Raw genomic sequence first — 25,767 nt, forward strand, 5'->3', positions numbered from 1 at the left:
CATTTTCTTAATTGTTTTGGGTTTGTTATTGTAGGCCTTTTCCTTCTCTTGTGTTTCCTGCCTAAAGAAGTTCCTTTAGCATTTGTTGTAAAGCTGGTTTGGTGGTGCTGAATTCTCTTAGCCTTTGCTTGTCTGTAAATGTTTTAATTTCTCTTTCATATCTGAATGAGATCCTTGCTGGGTCGAATTATCTTGGTTGTAGGATTTTCCCTTTCATCATTTTAAATATGTCTTGCCACTCCTTTCTGGCTTGCAGATTTTCTGCTGAAAGATCAGCTTTTAACCTTATGGGGATTCCCTTGTGTGTTATTTGTTGTTTTTCCATTGCTGCTTTTAATATGTTTTCTTTGTATTTAATTTTTGATTGTTTGATTAATATGCGTCTTACTGTGTTTCTCCTTTGATTTATCCTGTATGGGACTCTCTGTGCTTCCTGGACTTGATTAACTATTTCCTTTTCCATATTAGGGATGTTTTCAACTATAATCCCTTCAAATCCCTTTAGTCCCCTTATTTTTTCTCTTCTTCTTCTTTGGGACCCCCATAATTCAAATGTTGGTTCTTTTAATGTTATCCCAGAGGTCTCTGAGACTGTCCTCAAATGTTTTCATTCTTTTTTCTTTATTCTTCTCTGCAGTAGTTATTTTCACCATTTTATCTTGCAGACCACTTATCCGTTTTTCTACCTCAGTTATTCTGCTATTGATTCTTTCTAGAGAATATTTAATTTCAGTTATTGTGTTGTTCATCATTGTTTGTTTGCTCTTTAGTTCTTCTAGGTCCTTGTTAAACGTTTCTTTTATTTTCTCCATTCTTGTATTTTCTCCATTCTATTTCCAAGATTTTGAATCATCTTATCATTATTATCATTATACTTATACTATTATCATTATAGTATCATTATTCTAAATTCTTTTTCAGGTAGACTGCCTATTTCCTCTTTATTTTTTTGGTCTGGTGCGTTTTCACCTTTCTCCTTCATCACCTGTGTGTTTCTCTGTCTTCTCATTTTGCTTAACTTACTGTGTTTTGGATCTCCTTTTCACAGGTTGCAGGTTCATAGTTCTCGTTGTTTTGGTGTCTGTCCCTAGGTGGTAAGCTTGGTTCAGTGTGTTATGTAGGCTTCCTAGTGGTGGGGGCTAGTGCCTGTGTTCTGGTGGATGAGGTTGGATCTTGTCTTTCTGGTGGGCAGGATTCCATTCTGTGGTGAGTTTTTGGGTGTATTTGACCTTATGATTTTAGTCAGCCTCTCTGCTAACGGGTTGTGCTGTGTTCCTGTCTTGCCAGTTATTTGGCATAGGGTGCTCACACTGTAGTTTGCTAGTCATTGAGTGGAGCTGGGTCTTAACATTGAGATGGAGATCTCTGGGAGATTTTTCACTGTTTGATATTATATGGAGTCAGGAGGTCTCTGGTGGACCAATGCCCTTAACTCAGCTCTCCCACCTCAGAGCCACAGGTCTGCCAGCTGGCCAGAGCACCAAGACCCTGTCAGTCACACGGCTAAGAAGAAAAAACAGAAAAAGGAAAGAAAGAAAAAAATAAAATAAAGTTATTAAAATAATAATAAATAATTGTTAGAATTTTTTAAAAATTAAAAATAATGAAAAACATGAAAGAAAGAAATAAGAGCACAACCAAACCAAAAAACAAATCCACCAATGATAACAAGTGCTAAAAGCTATACTAAGAAAAAACAACAAAACAAAACACGGATAGATTCACCGTGGACAAATGGTGAAAGCAAAGCTATACAGACAATATCACACAAAGAAGCATACACATACATACTCACAAAAAGAGAAAAAAGAAAAAAATATATATATCTTTGCTCCCAAATTCCTCCTCCTCAATCTTGGGATGATTTACCGTCTATTCAGGTATTCCACAGATGCAGGATACATCAAGTTGATTGTGGAAATTTAATCTGGTGCCCCTGAGGCTGCTGGGAGAGATTTCCCTTTCTCTTCTTTGTTCACAAAGCTCCTGGTATTCAGCTTTGGATTGGCCCTGCCTCTGTGTGTATGTTGCCTGAGAGTGTCTGTTCTTCACTCAGACTGTACGGGATTAAAGTAGCAGATAATTAGGGGGCTCTGGCACACTCAGGCTTGAGTGGGGGAGCAAGGGGTAAGGAATGTGGTGTGAGCCTGCAGCAGCAGAGGCCAGCGTGACATTGCAACAGCCTGAGGCATGCTGTGTGTTCTCCCCGGGAAGTTGTCCCTGGATCACGGGACCCTGTCAGTGGCGGGTTGCACAGGCTCCCGGGAGGAGAGGTGCAGATAGTGACCTGTGCTTGCTCACAGGCTTCTTGGTGGCTGCAGCAGCAGCTTTAGCATTTCATGCCCGTCTCTGGTGTCTGTGCTGATAGCCGTGGCTCACGCCCATCTCTCAAGCTCATCTAGGCGCTGCTCAGAATTCCCTCTCTTTGTGCATCGAAACAATGGTCTCTTGTCTCTTAGGCAGCTCCAGATATTTTCCTGGACTCCCTGCTGGCTACCTGTGATGCCCTAGCCCCGTTCAATCTGTGTTCACACAGCCAACACAAGTCCTCTCCCTGGGATCTGACCTCTGAAGCCCAAGCCTCAGCTCACAGGCCCTGCTTGTCCCGGCGGTGAGGAGACAAGCCTCTCGGGCTGGTGAGTGGTGGTCAGCACTGATCCTCTGTGCAGGAATCTCTCCACTTTGCCCTCCGCACCCCTGTTGCTGTACTCTCCTCCATGACTCTGAAGCTTCCCCCTCCACCACCCACAGTCTCTACCCACAGAGGGGCTTCCTAGAGTGTGGAAACATTTCCTCCTTCACAGCACCCTCCCACTGGTGCAGGTACCATCCCTATTCTTTTGTCTTTTTTTTCTTTCTTCTTTTGCCCTACCCAGGTACGTGGGGAGTTTCTTGCCTTTTGGGAAGTCTGAGGTCTTCTGCCAGTGTTCAGTAGGTGTTCTGTAGGAGTTGTTCCACATGTAGATGTATTTCTGATGTATTTGTGGGGAGGAAAGTGATCTCCATGTCTTACTCTTCTGCCATCTTGAAGGTCTCCCCTCGATTTTTTTTTAATACTTTATCTTCCTGTAATCTCTATCTCTCCTACCTTCACTCTCCACAATGTCTTTGGAGTTGTTTTAAAACAGAGAAATAATCATGATAATTCTATTTAAATCCCTTAATTGGCTCTCAGTGTCCTACTGGAATAAATACAAACATTTGCATAGCTTTTTCAGACACTTCACAAATGTTCACCGCCCTGTATTTCCCACCATCTTTTTTGTGCTCCATCACACTACTTTTCCTTCTCATTCTGTGCCTTTTCATGCACCCATTACTGTTCTTACTGACAGACAAAGAACTATCCTTTATTCAAGACCAAACAAAAAACGAAGAACATAAAAATAATTATAATGATTATAAAATATTTAATATTTACTAATATTTTACCCTAGATGAGAAGTTGTTCTAAGTGTGTATGTATAAAATTTTATTTAATGTTCACAGCAACCGTGTTAGGTAAGCTATACTGTTAGTAAGAGAGAATCTTACTTAAAATCCAGAACTCTCTCTTAAAGTCTGTGAATTTTTTTAAAGCCTTGTATAGGTTTCAATTACTTCACTTGTAAAATCAGTCAATTATTGTTGCCTGTTTCATAGGCTCGATATAAAACTTTCATAAGTTAATATATGTGAAGCATTTGGAATAGTAACTGGCACAAAGAAAGCACCAATTAGCCATGCTTATTATTAACTATTATACATTCCTGTCTCACTCAAATTTCACCCCCTGTAAGTCTACTAAGACTATTTCACTTAGGATATTTTTTTTTTGTAATCTTCCAGTATTTAAACTCTGATTTTGTGCCCATCCAAGCATGTTGTGCACATTGTTTATATATATTGTCTTTGTCTCTGAGTTTCCCCAAACCTGAACTATATTTTATTTTAATTTTAAAAATATTTATTTTACATACTTATTTTTATAGACTTCTCTGTCACTCAGTCAGTGCTTAATAAAAGATTAAACATAAGCTTTGATTACCTGCATTTCAATAGTTTAAGAAAGGAAAATGAAGAGGGAAAAAATACACAATTAACTGAGAAACGTTAGTTTTTATCTTTGTTTGTTTGTTTTGCTTTGTTTTTTTGGCGGTACACGGGCCTCTCACTGTTGTGGCCTCTCCCATTGCAGAGCACAGGCTCCAGACGCGCAGGCTCAGTGGTCATGGCTCACGGGCTCAGCCGCTCCACGGCATGTGGGATCTTCCTGGACCGGGTCACGAACCCGTATCCCCTGCATCGGCAGGCAGACTCTCAACCACTGCGCCACCAGGGAAGCCTGAAACATTAGATTTTTACTGAGGCTCTGTTTAGTCAGTTCATGCCTAAGTTCATTCAGTCCATCCTTCATCAGGCAGACTCCTATGTGTGTGACATGTGCATGGGAGACCTTTATGATTTGTTATTTCTGTCATCAGGGCTGCTCTCTGAATTCCAAACTTAACTTTAGTGAGCAGCATCTTTTTTCACCAATGCCCACCTCCATTCTTTGTAGCAGTTGAGGTGAGGAAATGGCTGGTCCCACTTTACCAAATTTAACATATCTATTTGCATCCAAGGAATGTTCATTAATTCAGTTTTCTTAAATATTTTTCTTTAAGCGGCTTGAGACAAGTTCTCCCAAGGAAAAGACAGAGGAATATGAGTAGCACTTCCAATTATTATATTAAAATGCCCTTCCCATTCCCTAAAGTTAATTCTGAATGTTTTCCAGATAACTCAACTTTTTCTTTAATTTAGTAAACTAAACTCTTACTTCATATGATGTAGTCCATACATGGATGAGGAGGTACTTTTTAACTCATCATTTTGCTTGGGTCTTAAGTCTGGCATCTCAGCGTGCAACTATGGAACCAAAGTTACCCTAGTGATTTCTCTGTAAAACAGGGTTACTAAAGACTCATTCTAGTATGCCATCATTCACAAGTTGAGAATATGAATTATTTTACAATGACTCTAACAGTATAAAATTAAATTAAAGTAGGAAGAAAATAAATATTACATCACTAAAACACTGAAACATCAGTAATTGTTGCTGTATGCAAAATATAGCAAACTCCTTCTTCCTTCCAAGTGGATATTAAATATATATAATGAAATATTATTCACTCTAACTTACTCTTACCTAGTGGAAAGCCACAAGACAGCCACCTACAAAATTATTACATGCACTGATTACAACTATACAAAAAGAATACTACTTACTGAATTAATCTTTCAGTGGATCACAAGTTTGACAAGTAACTTTCTTTTGAATTAAATATTATTGTATTGAACCAGCTGTTTCGATATATCACACTCAAATTATGTGTTTTGTTATTTTTGTTTTACCTTCTTCCATGTGACATTTCATTTATGGATGCCTTATAACATTCTAAAATTTTCTTAAATTGAAAATGCTTCTGTAAATCTTGACTTAGTTAATGGTCCCTTTCCATTTAACTATTTACACTATCACTTTACACTAATCAAATTTAGGAATCAAAAGAAGACACTTGTATTTTAATATATATCTAGTTCTACTTGCATTCTATTATTGTTTCTTTGATTTTTTCACCAGTAAAATCAATGTTGGAGTCTCATATGGCCTGAGAACATTGCTGTAATATGCTAAGACCAGCTCTTCTCCAACTTTTGAGATATGATTTCCTATACTTTCTGAACATTACTAAAGACAATTTGTTTTGTAGCAATAATGATCAGATACAAGTCAAACAGAATTAGAGCTAATTAAATACATGCACAAAAACTCCAATAAATGTAAAGATAGTATTGACTAATGATATTCACTAATTTACTGAAATAGAAGCATAGCATGAGCATGTTCTCCTTGATTCTACATTCATTATTAGCCTTTGTACTGTATTCTTAGAAGCCAGGCTTTATTACTCAAAAACAAATTAAAAATGAACAAAACAATAAAGATCACAAATATGTTCATTGTGTCTTCATATTAACAAAAACATTTGCAAAATTTTCAATGTAGGTGTTCACGTAGTATTATTAAGCGCTAAGTCGCTGACTACCTTCTAATAGTGATTTTTTTAAGTAAGTAGTTACATTGCAATATTATGTCTATCATTTCCTAATCAACATTAAAATTACATCAACCTTCATACTACAATTATTGTAAATGATTCATCTCCTATACCCACCTACTTTATTATTTAATATTAATAATAACATATAGATATGTGAATGCTTAATTTTATCTTTCAGAATGTGATGACTACAAAAGAATTCTGACTAAAAGAGAATTCTGAGCTGTTTCCTTGAAAATACCTAAGATTCAGTGGTCAGCTAACCTGGACACTTACTGGTCAAACTAATGGGGAAAGTAAAGTAAACATACAAAGATTAAAACAACATAAAAGAGATATAAATAAGCAAATTCAAAATTACAGCAACCTTTACTGGCAATTCTACAAGTCCCTGGGTATCTGAAGGTTTTTTTAGAAAAAGTCATTTTTAAGGAAGTGGTTGGTTAGAGAATGCATGCAATGTAAGTCAATGTTGATAGTGACACGTGAAAGAGAAAATAAAGATCATTTTATAATATTTTATATGAAGAAGGCAGTGAAGAACTTACCCTCTTCTCTTTATTTCCTTAATAGAATGATAATAGTTTCTCTATATATTTATCAAGAATAAAAAGTAAAGTATCTTTAATCCTTTATAATGAATGCAAATATTATCATAAAATGCAAATGATTAAAGGCACTGTGCATTCAGAAACATGAGAATATAGTTATTGATATATGCAAACTAATAATACTATGGTACTTTAAATATGTTATGATATGAATTTAAATATAGCATTTAATTACATGGGTTGATATTCTGCCAATGCATTTATTTTTATTTAGTTATATAAGAAATTATGCTATTTAATGTAACATATTTGTTATATTTATTATATGTTATAAACGGGGTGATCATCTTGGTGTTTTAGATAAAAAACTAAGCCAAAAATGTACAATTAAGTATGAGGATTAGAGATATAACATAACAAGAATTGGACTGAGATAATAGCCTACTTAACTCTTGATTGTCGTTTGAAGATAAGGAGTTAACAGGCACATAGAGCATCTTTCAGGGGGAAAAAAGCCTTTACAATTGACACAACTTTTCCAGAGCTTTTGTACAATCAATTGAAGAGGGATCTGATTCTGCACACTTAGGCGAAGAAAGAAATTGGAAAATTTTATAACTCTATTTCACCATTTACATTCCAAAACCCAGAGAGTAAGAGCCTTAACTATTTTTTCCTTTCTTCAAAAGGCAGGTTAAATCAGTTCATCTTCAATTGATTGGGTTGGGAAATAGTTAAAGCAATCTAAAATCTGATTTGTAGAAGTTCTTCACTGGCTCAGAAAGGTAACATTAAGTGACAGTTGATTTCACAAATTTTCTTTTAAAAATTGCCACCTAGAGACAAGGGGAAAGAAAAAAAGATGTCTTTAATTTTAGAAAACTTGTCTTATACTGGTAAAAATCATGATTTGATAGAATAAATACCAAATTTTATAGGGAAGGAGTGATTTATTTGTCTATCTACCATCCTTCCTGTCAGTTTCACATAGATCTAAGCACATGATGTCTTTATAATAGAAAAGTTATAGAAATGGAGAAAACAGGAATGAATGGGGTAGATATGAAATATAACTCATCTTAAATTTAGCTTCTGTGTAACTAGTCTGGACACAGGGGTCACACATCAAAAAAATTCTGACATTTCTAAAATAGTGTAAAATATTTATGTAATAAGAAATCAATTTACATTTTTTAAGACTCCTGAAAGTGCAAAGTGTGATTCCTTTCTCAACACAAGCAGAATTATAATTCTCACTTTTAAAAATTTCTTTCTTGTAATACTTCACATCCACAATATGTGCTCCAGGGTTTTTAATGTCAACCCAAATGCTCCAAAATTTTCTTCAGGAACTAAGTGCTGACACTTTTCTCATTCTTCCTTCTTTTTCTATAACTGTTACCATCTCTTTCACCAAAAACTATGTCCTGTTGAAAATCAGGGTGGTCTGATACATCTCAATCCTTCCACTTATTTTAGTTGGCCTGATTATGCACTGTAGAGACTTAGGAATTTAACTAGCAAAAACCAGGTTTTCTATAACAGGCAGAGGAAGAGATTTTGTGAACAATGTTATGTTAATTTTTTCCTATCCACACTTTCACACATATATTAGCAAGATCAAGTATGATGTAGTGATTCACATAAACCTTAAAGATGGGAAAAATAAAAGCATTGGTGCCACTGCTGTTTTACTGACCTACAGTATAGACTTGTCCATAATGAAGTCTATTGCCTTGATCTCTAGACTTAGTCATTAGTTTGTGACACTGAGTTTGTTAAAAAAATAAAAATAAAACATTAGTTGTTGATGGAACATTTTCTTATTTGATAACTCCTATTGTATCTGTATACTAGTATTGTATAAAACATATGAGCAAATTATTGTATCAAAGTCGTGAGTGTCTAAAACAGCATCTAATAAATGTATGAGAGCCTAAAATGGCATCAAGAAGGTAATAGAGTTTGAATGAGAGAAGAAATCAACCATATGCTACTCTCCCAGTGCAGGTTTCTCAGCCTAATCTGAAGGGGAACAAAAATAAACCATATGACGTTTTGGAACTTTGATATTATACTGGCTTGGAATTTTTATATGTGCAAGAATATAATATTATTTTGTTATTTATAAGTGACTAAAACAGCAATGGAATTTGTCTAAGATTTTATCCCATAGTGGCAAAACTGAGTCTATAGAATAACGTTAATGAAACATTAGTGAGAAATAATAAAATGCTTTCTGCTTTCATCTTTCAGTGCAGTTCATTCAATAAATTTGTTATGTGTAATTAAAAATTTAGAAAAATATATGGAATAAAATAATTATTTTTTATGCTTCCTAAGGAAATAATAATGATATAAATGTTCTATTATGTAATCTGAAATTTAAAATAAAACATAGTAAAAAGGAAAATAAAGAAGTGGTAGATCAGGAGTAGAATTGAATCCAAATCTCAGTTCCAAAATAATGCAATTTTCTATGGAATTCGGCTGATTACCTAGTATCTGAAAGTTTAGTTATACCAATTAAAGTTAGCTAGTAAAATTATTAGGATGCAAAATCCGGTTCTTTCATCTAGATGGCATTTTTTAAAATGTTACTATCGTGAGTAGAGTTCTGTAATAGAAAACTCCCAAGGTAAACAGTCTTAATATTTTTAATATTTGTTTAATATTTTACATAAAAGGTCTAAGTATATTGAAAAATTGGCAAAGTCTTATTATGTTCCCTAAATATTTAAACTGTCTAAGATTCCTAAGTTCTGTTTTCAGAAACGTAAAAATGTTTTAGAAACTAACATGTTTTAGAGTACTTAACCTGAGCCTCCAGACAAATTTATTTACCTTTTAAAAGCAAATATCTATGAACATTTCAAGTAACTATGCATTTAAAGCTAAAATTTCAATGATGGAACAATATGCATAGAGTTTTAAACTATGACAATTCATGGAAAATTTTAAAACCTTTTATTAAAGTTTTAAAAATAATAGAATAATGTGCAATCCACACTTAGAGAGGGAATTATATCCTTCTTACTTAAGAATAGCATATCTACATAATATTTTTCAATTCTTTTGTGCAGCAGATTTATCTATTCTCCCTATTCAATTATTAATTTTATCACATATATGTCAGTGTGAACTCACTGATATTTATTTTATATTTAGGTTATAATCAGATACTCCTTTATTTTCTTGTTGAAGTCGTTCCAGCTTTGGCCATTAAGAGCTCTTGCAATTGGGTCCTGTGTCCCTTTGACATTCTCAATCATTGTGTTTTTATTGTTGTTGTTGTTGTTTATTTGGTTTTGCTTGCCCATAGTAAATTTCTTCCAAGAGTAAAGTATAGAAGGGGAGAAAAAGAGTAACCTTTAAGTGAAGAAACTGACAAACACTACATCAAGCCAGGTGATCAATGTCACCATCAACAGTGATAAGTCATCTTGATACTATGTACCCTTGATATGAGGTAAAGAGTATGGCACTTTGCCTCTCTGGTTTTCATCCACCAAATCCCTAATCCAAATCTAATCATTAAAAAATATCAGACAAATACCAATGAAGAACATTCTGCAAAACAACTGACAAGTAATCCTCAAAACTGTCAAGGCCATCGAAAACAAGGAAAATCTAAGGAACTACCACAGATGGAGGAGCCTATGTAGATACGCAAACTAAAGGTAATTGGTATTCTGGGTGGAATCCTGAAGCAGAAAAAGGATATTAAGTAAAAATTAAGAAAAACAGAATAAAGTATGGACTTTAATTAATAAATATAATGCATCAGTTACATTATTTTTAATGTATTTTAGTTAATTGTGACAAATATATTAATGTAATATATTAATAATGATGGAACTTGGTTTGGGGTATATTATAATTCTGTCCTCAAAATTCTTTAAAATATAAAACTATTCTAAAATTAAAAGGTTATTTAAAAGAGAAAATATTAGAAGAATTAATAGTAGTGTAAGATATGCATATCTGAGTAGATACAAAGAAAATGGAATAAAAATTTTGCATTCAGATTTAAATTTCGCTTTACATTTAATATTTACATTTTTTTTTTTTTTTTTTTTACCATACACGGGCCTCTCCCATTGTGGAGCACAGGCTCCGGATGCGCAGGCTCAGTGTCCATGGCTCACGGGCCCAGCTGCTCTGCAGCACGTGGGATCTTCCCAGACCGGGACACGAACCCATGTCCCCTGCATCAGCAGGCAGACTCTCAACCACTGTGCCAACAGGGAAGCCCTAATATTTACTTTTAAATAGGGACTCAATTCTTTAAACGTTTTCCATCCATAGGGAAAACGATCATTCTAAAGGCAGAATAGCTAGATGAATATTACTAATGCATGTAAATATTATCTAAATTTCAATAAATCCTGGTGCCTAAAATTCTGTCATTGAAAACAAAATTTGGAAGAGGGAAATACTTTGCATACACTTAAATGTTTTTAACGGATGTTTTTCTAAAAATATATCACATACTTCACATTTTCTATCTAAATTTATCATAGCATACTGTGGTTGTGGTTACAGAGATATATCCAAATTTATATTGCATAAGATGTGATGGTGAAGCCCAATAGTTCTCACTCTGGCTATATGTTAGAATCCTTTTGGGAACAACAACAGTTCAATTAACTTAGAATTTCTATAGGTAAGGTACTTGCATTGTATGTTTAAAAACTTTTCAAGTAATTCTAAATTTTAGCCAGGGTTGAGAAACTTTGCAGCCCATGGATATCCTTGTGTGATATACCTCCACATATGGCTGTTTAAGATATAGTCTGTTGTCATATGTTCTGAGTAGCATACAAATTAGATTACATATTGAGGAGCTGATGTAAATTTTTGTTCCCATACAGAATGTAAACTTTCTCTTTCTTGTGGTTCTTCATCACTGGCTATCTCCTTATCTGCCATAGCTCACAATGGTTGCTTATTTATAATCTCCATTCCTCATCAATATCAGTGCAGTTTTAAAGATACTATTCTAATGTGTTCTTACAAATGCTTCTAGTGCTGTCTTCTTATGTATTCTTTTTCTTTTTAATCTTTATTGGAGTATAAGTGCTTTACAATTTTGTGTTAGTTTCTGCTGTATAACAAAGTGAATCAGCTATGCGTATACATATATTCTGATTCTTATGTATTCTTAAAGGCTTCTGACACTTGCTGTCTACTTCATTTTGTTCATGAGACTTATCTTCTTTCGATTTTCTTGTGTCTTCTGCCTCTTGTCACATTATTCAAACAATACAAGATAGAATCAAAATACAGATCTTATTACAGGCACCAATAGGCAAATAGATAATTCATTTACTGGTACTGAATGGCCCAAACTCATCAAAATACATTAAACTGATGCTGAAATCTTGCAACCTTTGGCTGAATTCACATGATTATTTCTATGCTGCTTGGAAATCAGCCTCTGCCACCCCCCATTGTTGTTACTGCTGTTGTTATTATGCCTGGTGTTGGAGCCATTTGAGTTTGTGCCAAATAAGTCACTGAAAAAGTTGGGAAAAGTTTGGTTCCTGGAATAACATAACATAGACTGACCTGTCTCGCAGAATCTTATGAGATTAGTTTTGTATTATAGTATCTTCTGAACCTTTTCTCAAAATTATATATTTTGTATATATAATTCAGGAGCTTTCTAGGAAGGCTGGGAAGATTGGTGGTCAGCCCCATTAGGTCTAGGAGATCATAATTTTTGCATTTCTGATTTGTGCCCAGAGTAGTGAAAGAAACCAAATGATTTCAGATTTTATATGACATCTTGGCAGTAGATGATTATCATAATAACACAAGTTCTTCATATAAATTAAGAGAAAACAAAGATGAATTTGAAGACAAAAGTATTACATATTATTTCTTTTTAAAAGAGTTAAAGAAATATAAAATGGTAAAAGTATATAAACACTCCTACTAAACTAAGTGGATTCAAATATAGATCCCACTTTCTATGTGGTGGATTCCAGATTATGATATTTCCCTTGGTTTTGTTCTGTCATGCTCAATAATGATAATTATAAAGAGCTATGTAAAAATGTTCCTGAATGTGTGTGTGTGTGTGTGTGTGTGTGTGTGTGTGTGTGGTCATAGCAATGATGCATTTTATTTGTTTTTACACATTAACTTCAATTTACCAAAATTTTAAGAAGTCTCATTAAGAAAGATGTATCTTCTCTGTGGATCTATGTATACTGCTGCAGAGCAAAATGCACATGTATGATCAAATATATACATAGATGTGTAAAGAATTAGAGTTCATCTGTTATTCTTAGATTATGAAGTGTAAGAACTATTTTTGATCAATTTATCTATTATCTAACTTTAGTTTTGTATTTGAATTATTTCATACTCAATATTTATTAAACATATGCAGAACAACACATATTAAAAGTTTAGGTCATTTCATATTTAGCACTTGTCACAATGAGTCCAGAATTTACAACACCTTGATAGCTTGCAACAATGAAGTCCATCAGATCAGAAGAATATAATTTTAGAATCAGAGCTTACCTTAAGCAAGAGCTAGTCAATATTCTTTATTTATTGGTAAGGAAACTCTAAGAATAAGTAAATTGCCCAAGTCTATGTATCTGCAATAATTAAGATCACAAACAGCTCTTTGTTCTCAATTGCTCATGAACAAGTATTCTTTTACATTTATTCTGTTCTGATTCTTTCATTGCTACAGTCACTTTATCAAATCTTTTACCATAAAAAGTTTATCCCAGAAGGAGATTTAGATTTATTTGAAGTGCATATACTAGTTCTCTTTATAGAAACCTTTCTGTGCATGAAGAATATTATTATCAATTTTAGTGTTTTCATTCAAGGCTAGATAATTCTAATGTCATCAACTATTGTTTTAAGATGGTAATTTTTGGTTCTTCAAATGTTGTCAATGTCCCTTCTTCTTGGGAGAATTTTCTTTTAATGGCCTCACTGTCACATACCCTAACTTTTCATCTCAGAAGGACATCAAATTATCTAATAAAAACTTTTAAACAGATTACAACAGCAAACTAAAAATGATGAAGTCACCAGCCATAATTTTGTTTTTATCATAACCTTTGTGCTTAGTTATTCAGCCTTTATATATCACCTTGATTTTCTCACAATGTTTTACAATCATCATCTTCTACCTATCCTCAGCTAATATGTAAAATATATAAGCTCTAAGGAATAAATATAATAATCATGCATTCATGAACTGTTTGCCACTTTTATTTCTTAAATAATTTTTTCTATCTAAGCTAGATTCTTTTCATATGCAGTTGTCAGTGTATCTCACAGGATGAGAATTTGGCACATAATTTTTATACTGTATAATTCCTTTACATACGGGAACCTGTCTAACACCTGAACTCACATTAAGATAACATTTTTTATTCAACAATTGTGACATTTATATTCTCTTTTCATTTTTTCTTCCTTTTTTAGCTTGCTGCAGTTGACTTTCCACTGTTTTTCATAAGTAGAATGTTAAGCTACAAAACATTTTATATCACAAAATTGGGATTGAAATAATCTAAATGTAAATTAAATATATGAACTTAAAATGTAGAAGAATCGATAGGGCAGACAGCAGAAGCAAGAAGAACTACAATCCTGCATCCTGTGGAACAAAAGCCACATCCACAGAAAGATAGACAAGATGAAAAGGCAGAGGGCTATGTACCAGATGAAGGAACAAGATAAAATCCCAGAAAAACAACTAACTGAAGTGGAAATAGACAATGTTCCAGAAAAAGAATTCAGAATAATGATGGTGAAGATGATCCAGGACCTCGGAAAAAGAATGGAGGCAAAGATCGAGGAAATGCAAGAAATGTTTAACAAAGACTTAGGAGAATTAAAGAACAAGCAAACAGAGATGAACAATACAATAACTGAAATGAAAACTACACTAGAAGGAATCAATAGCAGAATAACTCAGGCAGAAGAATGGATAAGTGACCTGGAAGACAGAATGGTGGAATTCACTGTTGCAGAACAGAATAATAATTAAAAAAAAGAATAAAAAGAAATGAAGACTGACTAAGAGACCTCTGGGACTACATTAAATGCAACAACATTCACATTATAGGGGTCCCAAAAGGAGAAGAGAGAAAAAGGACCTGAGAAAATATTTGAAGAGAGTACAGTTGAAAACGTCCCTAACATGGGAAAGGAAATATCCACCCAAGTCCAGGAATCACAGAGAGTCCCAAAGAGGATAAACCCAAGGAGAAACACACCGAGACACAGAGTAAACAAACTGGAAAAAATTAAAGACAAAGAAAAATTATTGAAAGCAGCAAGGGAAAAATGACAAATAACATACAAGGGAACTCCCATAAGGTTAACAGCTGATTTCTCAGCAGAAACTCTACAAGCCAGAAGGGAGTGGCATGATATACTTAAAGTGATGAAAGGGAAGAACCTACAACCAAGATTACTCTACCAGGCAAGGATCTCATTCAGATTTGATGGAGAAATCAAAATCTTTCCACACAAGCAAAAGCTAAGAGAATTCAACACCACCAAACTAGTTCTACAACAAATGCTAAAGGAACTTCTCTAAGTTGGAAACACAAGAGAAGAAAAGGACCTACAAAAACAAACCCAAAACAATTAAGAAAATGGTGATAGGAACATACATATTGATCATCACCTTAAACGTGAATGGATTAAATGCTCCAACCAAAAGACATAGACTGGCTGAATGGATACAAAAACAAGACCCATATATATGCTATCTACAAGAGACCCACTTCAGACCTAGGGACACATACAAACTGAAAGTGAGGGGATGGAGAAAGATATTCCATGCAAATGGAAATCAAAAGAAACCTGGAGTAGCAATACTCATAACAGATAAAATTGACTTTAAAATAAAGAATGTTACAAGAGACAAAGAAGAACACTACATAATGATCAATGGATCAAACCAGGAAGAAGATATAACAATTATAAATATATATGCACCCAACATAGGAGCACCTTAATAAATAAGGCAACTGCTAACATCTATATAAGAGGAAGTTGACAGTAGCACAATAGTAGTGGGGGACTTTAACAGCTCACTTACACCAATGAACAGATCATCCAAAATGAAAATAAATAAGGAAACAGAAGCTTTAAATGACACAATACACCAGATAGATTTAATTGAGATTTATAGGATATTCCATCTTAAAAGAGAAGATTACACTTTCTTCTCAAGTGCACATGGAACATTCTCCAGGATAGATCACATCTTGGGGCACAAATCAAGCCACAGTAAATTTAAGAAAATTGAAATCATATGAAGCATCTTTTCTGACCACAACACTATGAAATTAGAAATGAATTACAGGGAAAAAAAGAAAAAAAAACACATGGAAGTGAAACAATACATTTCTAAATAACCAAGAGATCACTGGAGAAATCATAGAGGAAATCAAAAAATACCTAGAGACAAATGACAATGGAAACACGATGATCCAAAACCTATGGGATGCAGAAAAAGCCATGCTAAAAGGGAACTTTATAGCTGTACAAGTCTACCTCAAGAAACAAGAAATATCTCAAATAAACAATCTAACTTACACCTAAACGAACTAGAGAAAGAAGAACAAACAAAACCCAAAGTTAGTAGAATGAAAGAAATCGTAAAGATCACAGCAGAAATAAATGAAATAGAAACATAAAAGAACAATAGCAAAGATCAATACAACTAAAAGCTGATTCTTTGAAAAGGTAAACAAAATTGATAAACCATTAGCCAGACTCCTCAAGAAAAAGAGAGAGAGGACTCAAATTAATAAAGTTAGAAATGAAAAAGGAGAAGTTACAACAAACACTGCAGAAATACAAAGCATCCTAAGAGACTACTACAAGCAACGTTACTCCAATAAAATGGACAACCTAGAAGAAATGGACAAATTTTAAAAATGTATAACCTTCCAATACTGAACCAGGAAGAAATAGAAAATATGAACAGACCAATCACAATGAATGAACTTGAAACTGTAATTAAAAATATTCTAACAAACATAAGTCCAGGCCCACATGGCTTCACAGGTGAATTCTATCAAACATTTAGAGAAGAGCTAACACCCATCCTTCTCAAACTCTTCCAAAAAATTTCAGAGGAAAGAACACTCCCAAACTCATTCTATGAGGCCACCATCACCCTGATACCAAAACCAGACAAAGATACTACAAAATAAGAAAATTACAGACCACTATTACTGATGAATATAGATGCAAAAATGCTAAACAAAATACTAGCAAACAGAATCCAACAACACATTGAAATGATCATACACCATGATCAAGTGGAATTTATCCCAGGGATGCAAGGATTCTTCAATATATGTAAATCAATCAGTGTGATAAACCATACTAGCAAGTTGAAGAATAAAAACCATATGATCATCTCAATAGATGCAGAAAAGGCTTTTGACAAAATTCATCACCCATTTATGATAAAAACTCTCCAGAATGTGGGCATAGAGGGAACCTACCTCAACATAATAAAGTCCACATGTGACAAACCCACAGCAAACATCATTCTCAATGGTGAAAAACTGAAAGCATTTCCTCTAAGATCAGGAAAAACACAGGATGTCCACTCTCACCACTATTATTCAACATAGTTTTGAAAGTCCTAGCCACGGCAGTCAGAGAAGTAAAAGAAATTAAAAGAATACAAACTGGAAAAGAAGAAGTAAAACTGTCACTGTTTGCAGATGACATGATACTATGCATAGAGAATCCTAAAGACTCTGCCAGAAACTTACTAGAGTTAATCAATGAATTTGGTAAAGTTGCAGGATACAAAATTAATGCACAGAAATCTCTTGCATTCCTATACAGTAATGATGAAAAGTCTGAAAGAGAAATTAATGAAACACTCCCATTTACCATTGCAACAGGAAGAATAAAATACCCTGGAATAAACCTATCTAGGGAGAAAAAAGAACTGTATGCAGGAAACTATAAGACACTGATGAAAGAAATTAAAGATGATACCAACAGATGGAGAGATATACCATGTCCTTAGATTGGAAGAATCAATACTGTGAAAGTGACTATACTACCCAAAGCAATCTACAGATTCAATGCAACTGCTATCAAATTACCAATGGCATTTTTTTACAGAACTAGAAAAAAAAAACTTAAAATTTGTATGGAGACACAAAAGACACCAAATAGCCAAAGTAGTCTTGAGGAAAAAAAACAGAGCTGGAGGAAGCAGACTCCCTGATTTCAGACTATAATCTAAAACTACGATAATCAAGACAATATGGTACTGGCACAAAAACAGAAACATAGATCAATGGAACAAGATAGAAAGCCCAGAGACAAACTCACACATCTATGGTCAACTAATTTATGACAAAGGAGGCAAGGATATACAATGGAGAAAAGACAGTCTCTTCAATAAGTGGTGCTGGGAAAACTGGACAGCTACATATAAAAGAATGAAATTAGAATGTTCCTTAACACCATACACAAAAATAAACTCAAAATGGATTAGAGACCTAAATGTAAGATCAGACACTATAAAACTCTTAGAGGAAAATTTAGGAAGAACACTATTTGACATAAATCACAGCAAGATCTTTTTTGATCTACCTCCTAGAGTAATGGAAATAAAACAAAAATAAACAAATGGGACCTAATGAAACTTAAAAGCTTTTGCACAGCAAAGGAAACCATAAACAAGATGAAAAGACAACTCTCAGAATGGGAGAAAATATTTGCAAAAGAATCAACGGACAAAGGATTAATCTCCAAAATATATAAACAGCTCATGCAGCTCAATATTAAAAAAAACAAACAACCTAATCCCAAAATGAGCAGAAGACCTAAATAGACATTTCTCCAAGGAAGACATACAGATGTCTAGGAAGCACATGAAAAGCTGCTCAACATCATTAATTATTAGAGAAAAGCAAATCAAAATTACAATGAGGTATCACCTCACACTATTTAGAATGGGCATCATCAGAAAATCTACAAACGTCAAATGCTGGAGAGGGTGTAGAGAAAAGGGATCCCTCTTGCACGGTTGGTGGGAATGTAAATTGATACAGCCACTATGGAGAACAGTATGGAGGTTCCTTAAAAAACTAAAAATAGAATTGCCATATGATCCAGCAATCCCACTACTGGGCATATACCCAGAGAAAACCATAATTCAAAAAGACACATGAACCCAAGTGTTCATTGCAGCACTATTTACAATAGCTACGTGGTGGAAGCAACCTAAATCCCATTGACAGACGAATGGATAAAGAAGATGTGGTAAATATATACAATGGAATATTACTCAGCTATAAAATGGAACAAACATGGGTCATATGTAGAGACGTAGATGGATCCAGAGACTGTCATACAGAGTGAAGTATGTCAAAAAGAGAAAAACAAATATCATATATTAATGCATATATGTGGAAACTAGAAAAATGATACAGATAAACCGATTTACAGGGCAGAAATTGAGACTCAGATATAGAGAACAAACATATGGACATGAATAGGGGTAAGCAGTGAAGGGGAGTGGTGGTGTGATGAATTAGGTGATTGAGATTGACATGTATACACTGATGTGTATAAAATTGATGACTATAATGACCTGCTGTATAAAAATAAATAAATAAAATAAAATTTAAAAATTAAAAAAAAGAAAATAAAATGTACTTTAAAAATATGTAGAAGAATCATTGGTTTACACTGCAAGACATAGCTGGTAGTAACAATATATATATATGATATTTATACACAATTACTTATGCTACGTCAAGACTGCTTTATTGTTGATTGTCTAAGATAAATGTTTTTCAAGGCAATATTACTGTTTAGCATTTATATAAAAGGAAAAGTGTGTGTGCATAAATACATAAGTGTTAAGGTTTTATCAATCATTAGATTGGCATCGGTGCATATTCATTCATATTGTTTTAACTTACTCTTATTTCACATCTACATATGTTGACTACACACAAAAATGAACTGAGGAACCATGGTATGATAAGAAAACTAGTCTGAAGTAAACAGATTGTCAATAATAAATAACTTGTCTGATATTGGATCTCTGTGATCAGCAGTTTCTCTTCTGTAATGTGAAAACTTTGGAATTTTGGTCTCTTAACCACAGTAGAGCTTACATTAATAGTGTCGTGAAGTTGTTTGTGCTTCTCTTTCACATTCTTTGAGAACTATACCTCAAGTGTCCTTGTCTTTTTCCATAATACTTTTTGTTCTCATGACATAATAGGCATTTTTTTTTTAAATTTTATTGGAGTATAGCTGTTTTACAAGGTTGTGTTAGTTTTTACTGCACAGCAAAGTGAATCAGCTGTATGTATACATGTATCCCCTCCTTTTTCGATTTCCTCCCCATTTAGGTCACCACATAGCATTGTTTAGAGTTCCCTGTGCTATATAGTATGTTCTCAGTAGTCATCTGTCTTATACATAGTATCAATAGTGTATACATGTCAATCACAATCTCCCAGTTCCTCCCATCCTCCCCTTTCCCCCTTGGTATCCATATGTTTGTTCTTTGTCTGTGGCTCTATTTCTGCTTTGTAAATAAGATCATCTATACCAATTGTTTTCAGATTCCACATATATTCGTTAATATACAATATTTGCTTTTCTCTTTGCAACTTTCTTCACTCTGTATGACACTCTCTAGGTCCATCCACATCTCCACAAATGACCCAATTTCATTCTTTTTAATGGCTGAGTAATATTCCATTGTATTTATTACCACATCTTCTTTATTCATTCTTCTGTTGATGGACATTTAGGTTGTTTCCATGTCCTGGCTATTGTAAATAGTGCTGCACTGAACATTGGGGTTCGTGTGTCTTTTTGAATTATGGTTTTTCTCAGGGTATATGCCTAGTCGTAAGATTGCTAGGTCACATGGTAGTTCTAATTTAGTTTCTTAAGGAACCTCCATACTGTTCTCCATTGTGGGTCTATCAATTTATATTCCTACCAATAGTGTAAGAGGATTCCCTTTTCTCCACACTCTCTCTAGAATTTATTGTTTGTAGATTTTATGATAATGGCCATTCTGACTAGTGTGAGGTGATATCTCATTGTACTTTTGATTTGTATTTCTCTAATAATTAGTGATGTTGAGCATGTGAAAGAATGAAATTAGAGCACTCCCTAATACTATACACAAAAATAAATTGAAAATAGATTAAAGACCTAAATGTAAGGCCAGACACTGTAAATCTCAGAGGAAAACAAAGGCAGAACACTCTTTGACATAAATCACTGCAAGGTCTTTTTTGACCCACCTCCTAGAGTAATGAGAATAAAAATAAAAGCAAACAAATGGACCTAATTAAACTTAAAAGCTTTTGCACAGCAAAGGAAACCATAAACAAGACAAAATGACAACACTTAGAATGGGAGAAAGCCTTGCAAATGAAGTAACTGACAAAGGATTAATCTCCAAAATATACAAACAACTCATGCAGCTCAATATCCATAAAACAAAGAACCCAATCAAAAAATGGGCAGAAGACCTGAATATACATTTCTCCAAGGAAGACATACAGATAGCCAACAAACACCTGAATAGATGATCCTTAATACTTTTATTATTTCTTTTGTTTGAAGGCTTTCTCACACATACACAGAAGACATAATAGTTTTTCCAGAGCATTTCCACCAAAGATATTTGTTTTTTTTATTTTCGACTTGAAAATCAGATTATGGCCATGCTGAAATAATATACCTGGTCAAAGTCATTGTATACCTTTACAACATTGGCTTTCCTATTCATGTTTTTCCAGAAAGTTTTTTCTATGGCTGTATATTGCAAGGGAATGAGAAGTAACGAATGACTAAGGAAACAGTAGGTACAGCTCTGGTAATTTTTTATGAATGGACTACATAGATTACACCCTACAGCTGTGGAAATTCCAAATACTTAAAAAAAAAACAAAAACAAAAAGAAACAGGAGGGGTTGTAAGAATTTTAGACCTCCACCAAAGTCACTGATTTCAGCAGTATTTAATTCCAATTAATTTCTAAGTAATATTCTGAATTGATTATGCACCTACCCACTGAGTAAGCATAGGTAATATGAGTAGTATAGAGTGGTATGTATGTTTATGAGTGTGTTTTGTGTGTGCGTGTGTGGGTGTTTGTGTGTTGACATGAATTGGGGGAGCACTTCCTTTGGTTCTGTAGAATTAAAAATCATAACCACAGACATTCCCATTTCTAATACCAGATATGTAAAATTGTAAGGCCAAATACATTTGTGTTGGTTCCTATCAATGTTTAAAAAGACTACACTACAAAGCTACAATAATCGAAAAAGTGTATGATACTGGCATAAAAAGAGAGACATAGACTGATGGAACATAATAAAGAGCCAGAAAATGGACCCTTCCATACATAATCAACTAATATTTGAAAAGAAAGCCAAGGATACACAGTGGGGAAAAGTTAATCTCTTCAATAAGTGTTGTTGAAGAAATTGGATAATCATTCGTGAAAGAATGAAATTAGACCCTACTTACGTCACTCACAAAAATTAGCTTGAATTGCATTAAAGACTGAAAATAAGACCTAAAATTGTAAAACTCCTAGAAGAAAGCATAGGTAAAAAAGCTTCTTGACATTGGTATTGACAAAGTTTTTAAAATATGACACCAAAAGCAAAAATCAATAAGTGGGACTATATAAAACTAAAAGGTTCTGCATAAAACCATCAACAAAATGAAAAGGCAATCTACAGAATAGGAGAAAATATTTTACAATTTATATACCTGGTAAGGGGTTAATACCCAAAATATATAAGAAACTCATATCACTCCATGGTAAAAAAAACAAAAAAATCAAAAAACAAAACAAAAAAAAACAGTCCATTTTCTCCACAGCCTCTCCAGCATTTATTGTTTGCAGATTTTTAGATGATAGCCATTCTGACTGGTGTGAAGTGATACCTCACTGTAGCTTTGATTTGCATTTCTCTAATGATGTTGAGCATCTTTTCATGTGCCTCTTGGCCATCTGTATATCTTCTTTGGAGAAATGTCTGTTTAGATATTCTGACCATTTTTTGATTGAATTGTTTGCTTTTTTGATTTTGAGCTGCATGAGCTGTTTGTATATTTTGGAAATTAATCACTTGTCAGTCACTTCGTTGACAAATATTTTCTCCCATTCTAAGGGTTGTCTTTTCGTCTTGTTTATGGTTTCCTTTGTTGTGCAAAAGATTTTAAGTTTAATTAGGGCCCATTTATTTTTAAATTTTCATTACCCTAGGAGGTGGATCAAAAAAGATCTTGCTGTGATTTATGTCACAGAGTGTTCAGCCTATGTTTTCCTCTAAAAGATTTATAGTATCCAGCCTTACATTTAGGTCTTTAAACCATTTTGAGTTTATTTTTTTGTATGGTATTAGGGAGTGTTCTAATTTCATTCTTTTACATGTAGCGGTCCAGTCTTCCCACTTATTGAAGAGGTTGTCTTTTCTCCATTGTATATTCTTGCCTCCTTTGTCATAGATTAGGTGACCATATGTGTGTGAGCTTATCTCTGGGCTTTCTATCCTGTTCCATTGATCTATATTTTGTTTTTTGTGCCAGTATCATACTGTTTTGCTTACTGTAGCTTGGTAGTATAGTCTGAAGTCAGGGAGCCTGATTCCTCTAGCTCCATTTTCTTTATCAAGATTGTTTTGGCTATTCATGGTGTTCTGTGTTTTCATACAAATTGTAATTTTTTTTCCTTCTAATTCTGTGAAAAATGCCATTGGCAATTTGATAGGGATTGCATTGAATCTGTAGACTGCCTTGGTCAGTATAGTCATTTTCATAATATTAATTTTTCCAATCCTAGAACATGATATATTTTTCCAACTATTTGTGTCATCTTCAATTCCTCCAGCTCTGAACCCTCCTACACTGTTGGTAGGAATGTAAATTGGTACAGTATGGAGGTTCCTTAAGAAATGAGAAATAGAATTGCCTTATGACCCAGAAATCCCACTACTGGGTATATATCTGAAGAAAACCATAATTCTAAAATATACATATACCCCAGTGTTCATTGCAGCACTAATTACAATAACCAGGACATGGAAGCAATCTAAATGTCTGTTGACAGAAGAATGAATAAAGAAACTGTGGTACATATATGTAATGGAATATTACTCAGCCATTAGAAAGAATGAAATAATGCCCTTTGCAGCAACATGGTTTGATCTAGAGATTGTCATACTGAGTGCAGTAAGTCAGACAAAGACAAATATCATATGATATCGCTTCTATGTTGAAGCTAAAAAATGGTACAAATGAACTTATTTCCAAAACAGAAATAGAGTCAGAGACAGAAAACAAACTTATGGTTACCGAGGGTAAAAGGGGAGAGGGGTAAATTGGGATATTGGGATTGACATATACACACTACTATATATAAAATAGATGACTAATAAGAACCTACTCTGTAGCACAGGGAACTCTACTCAATACCCTGTAATGACCTATATGGGAATAGAATCTAAAAAAGAGTGGATATATGTATATGTATAACTGATTCACTTTTCTGTACACCAGAAACTAAAACAACATTGTAAATCAACTATACTCCAATAAAAAAAAATGTTTTTTCAATGTTCATAAAGTTTGATTGTCACACAGTCACACTCATTCATGTACAGGCTGCCTGTATCGGTTTGCTAGGGCTGCCATAACCACAGACTGTACTGGGGGACTTAAGCAGCAGACATTTTTTGGGGGGGGGGCATTCTGTGCTGCATGTACAGGCTTAGTTCCCTGACCAGGGATCGAACCTATGCCCCCTGCAGTGGCAGCTTCAAGTCCTAACCACTGGATTGCCAAGTAAGTCCCAACAGTCTCACAGTTCTGGAGGCTGGAGGTCAGAGATCAATGTGTCAGCAGGTTGGTTTCTCCTGAGACCTCTCTCCTTGTCATGTCAATGGCTGTTTTCTCCCTGTGTCCTCACATTGCCTTCCCTCTGAACACCTCTGTGTCCTAATCTCCTCTTCTTACAAAAGCACCAGCCATATTGGATCAAGGTCCATCCAGGGACCTCTGTTTATCTTAATCACCTCTTAAAGACCCCATCTCCAAATACATTCACGTTCTGAGATACTGGGTGTTAGAACTTCAACATATAGTTCTAGGGGGACACAACTCAGCCTATAACTCAGCCTATGGCTGCTTTTGCACTACAACAGAATTGAGTAGTTGTGACAGAGACCATGTGGTCCCTAAAGACTATTACAAATAGACTTAGTAAAAGTAAAAGTCTATGGACTATTTACTGTTCAGCCCTTTACAGAAAAGGTTTGCCAACACCTCCAGACAATCTATGCTTGCTACAGATACCGCCAATACCATGCCTCTCTTTCTCATTGAGGATATGAGCTCCTGCTGAAACTTACATGCCCACTCATTTTCACTGAAAAAGTCATTCCTATTCTTCAAGACACCAGCACTGTCAATGGCTTCATGTGTGACCACTCCTGGGGCATTTGCATTCAAGCCAAAGAAATGAGTCTCTCATGAGATACTTTCGGGTAGTCAGACACACTGAGCAGAAAAACAGCAGCCTCGCCCACATTCCACGTATTCCACAAGAGGATGGGTGTGGGGGCTGGTGGTCTGAAACCACAGTCTGCATGAGGAACAGGAAACATGGCTGGGACTTAGAGGTGGATGGAGTTGTCATCACTTGGGGAATGGGTGGGTCTGAGGAATGAGCTTTAGAGACACAAGTGGGAGGAAAATGCGGCAGAAGATTCTAGTCAAGAAATCTCTAAAAGGTAGGTATCAGAGGAGAGCAGAAGGGCAGCTGGGAGAGAAGGAAAGCCAGGTGACAGGCACTGGGAAGGGAGCTTGGAGAGAGCGCAGGGACAACTTGACATCTCCTGGAGACAGGGTCCCTGCAGCACAGAGCATACCAGTGCCCTGAGTGAGATGTTGGTATTGAAAAGAAGTGGCATGGAGAAATGAGTCAGGGGTCTGGGGTTCTCATGCCACCAGTCTGCATTGCAGGGCAGGTCGACTTGTCATGAGTCTCTTGAGTTCCTGTACCCAGTGATTTGGGGTAGGTTCAACCCCAAGTGGCT

This window comes from Delphinapterus leucas, chromosome 18 (assembly GCF_059928025.1).
Source record: "Delphinapterus leucas isolate spDelLeu-1000000601 "Yukka" chromosome 18, BTC_Dleu_Yukka2, whole genome shotgun sequence".
NCBI lineage: Eukaryota > Metazoa > Chordata > Mammalia > Artiodactyla > Monodontidae > Delphinapterus > Delphinapterus leucas.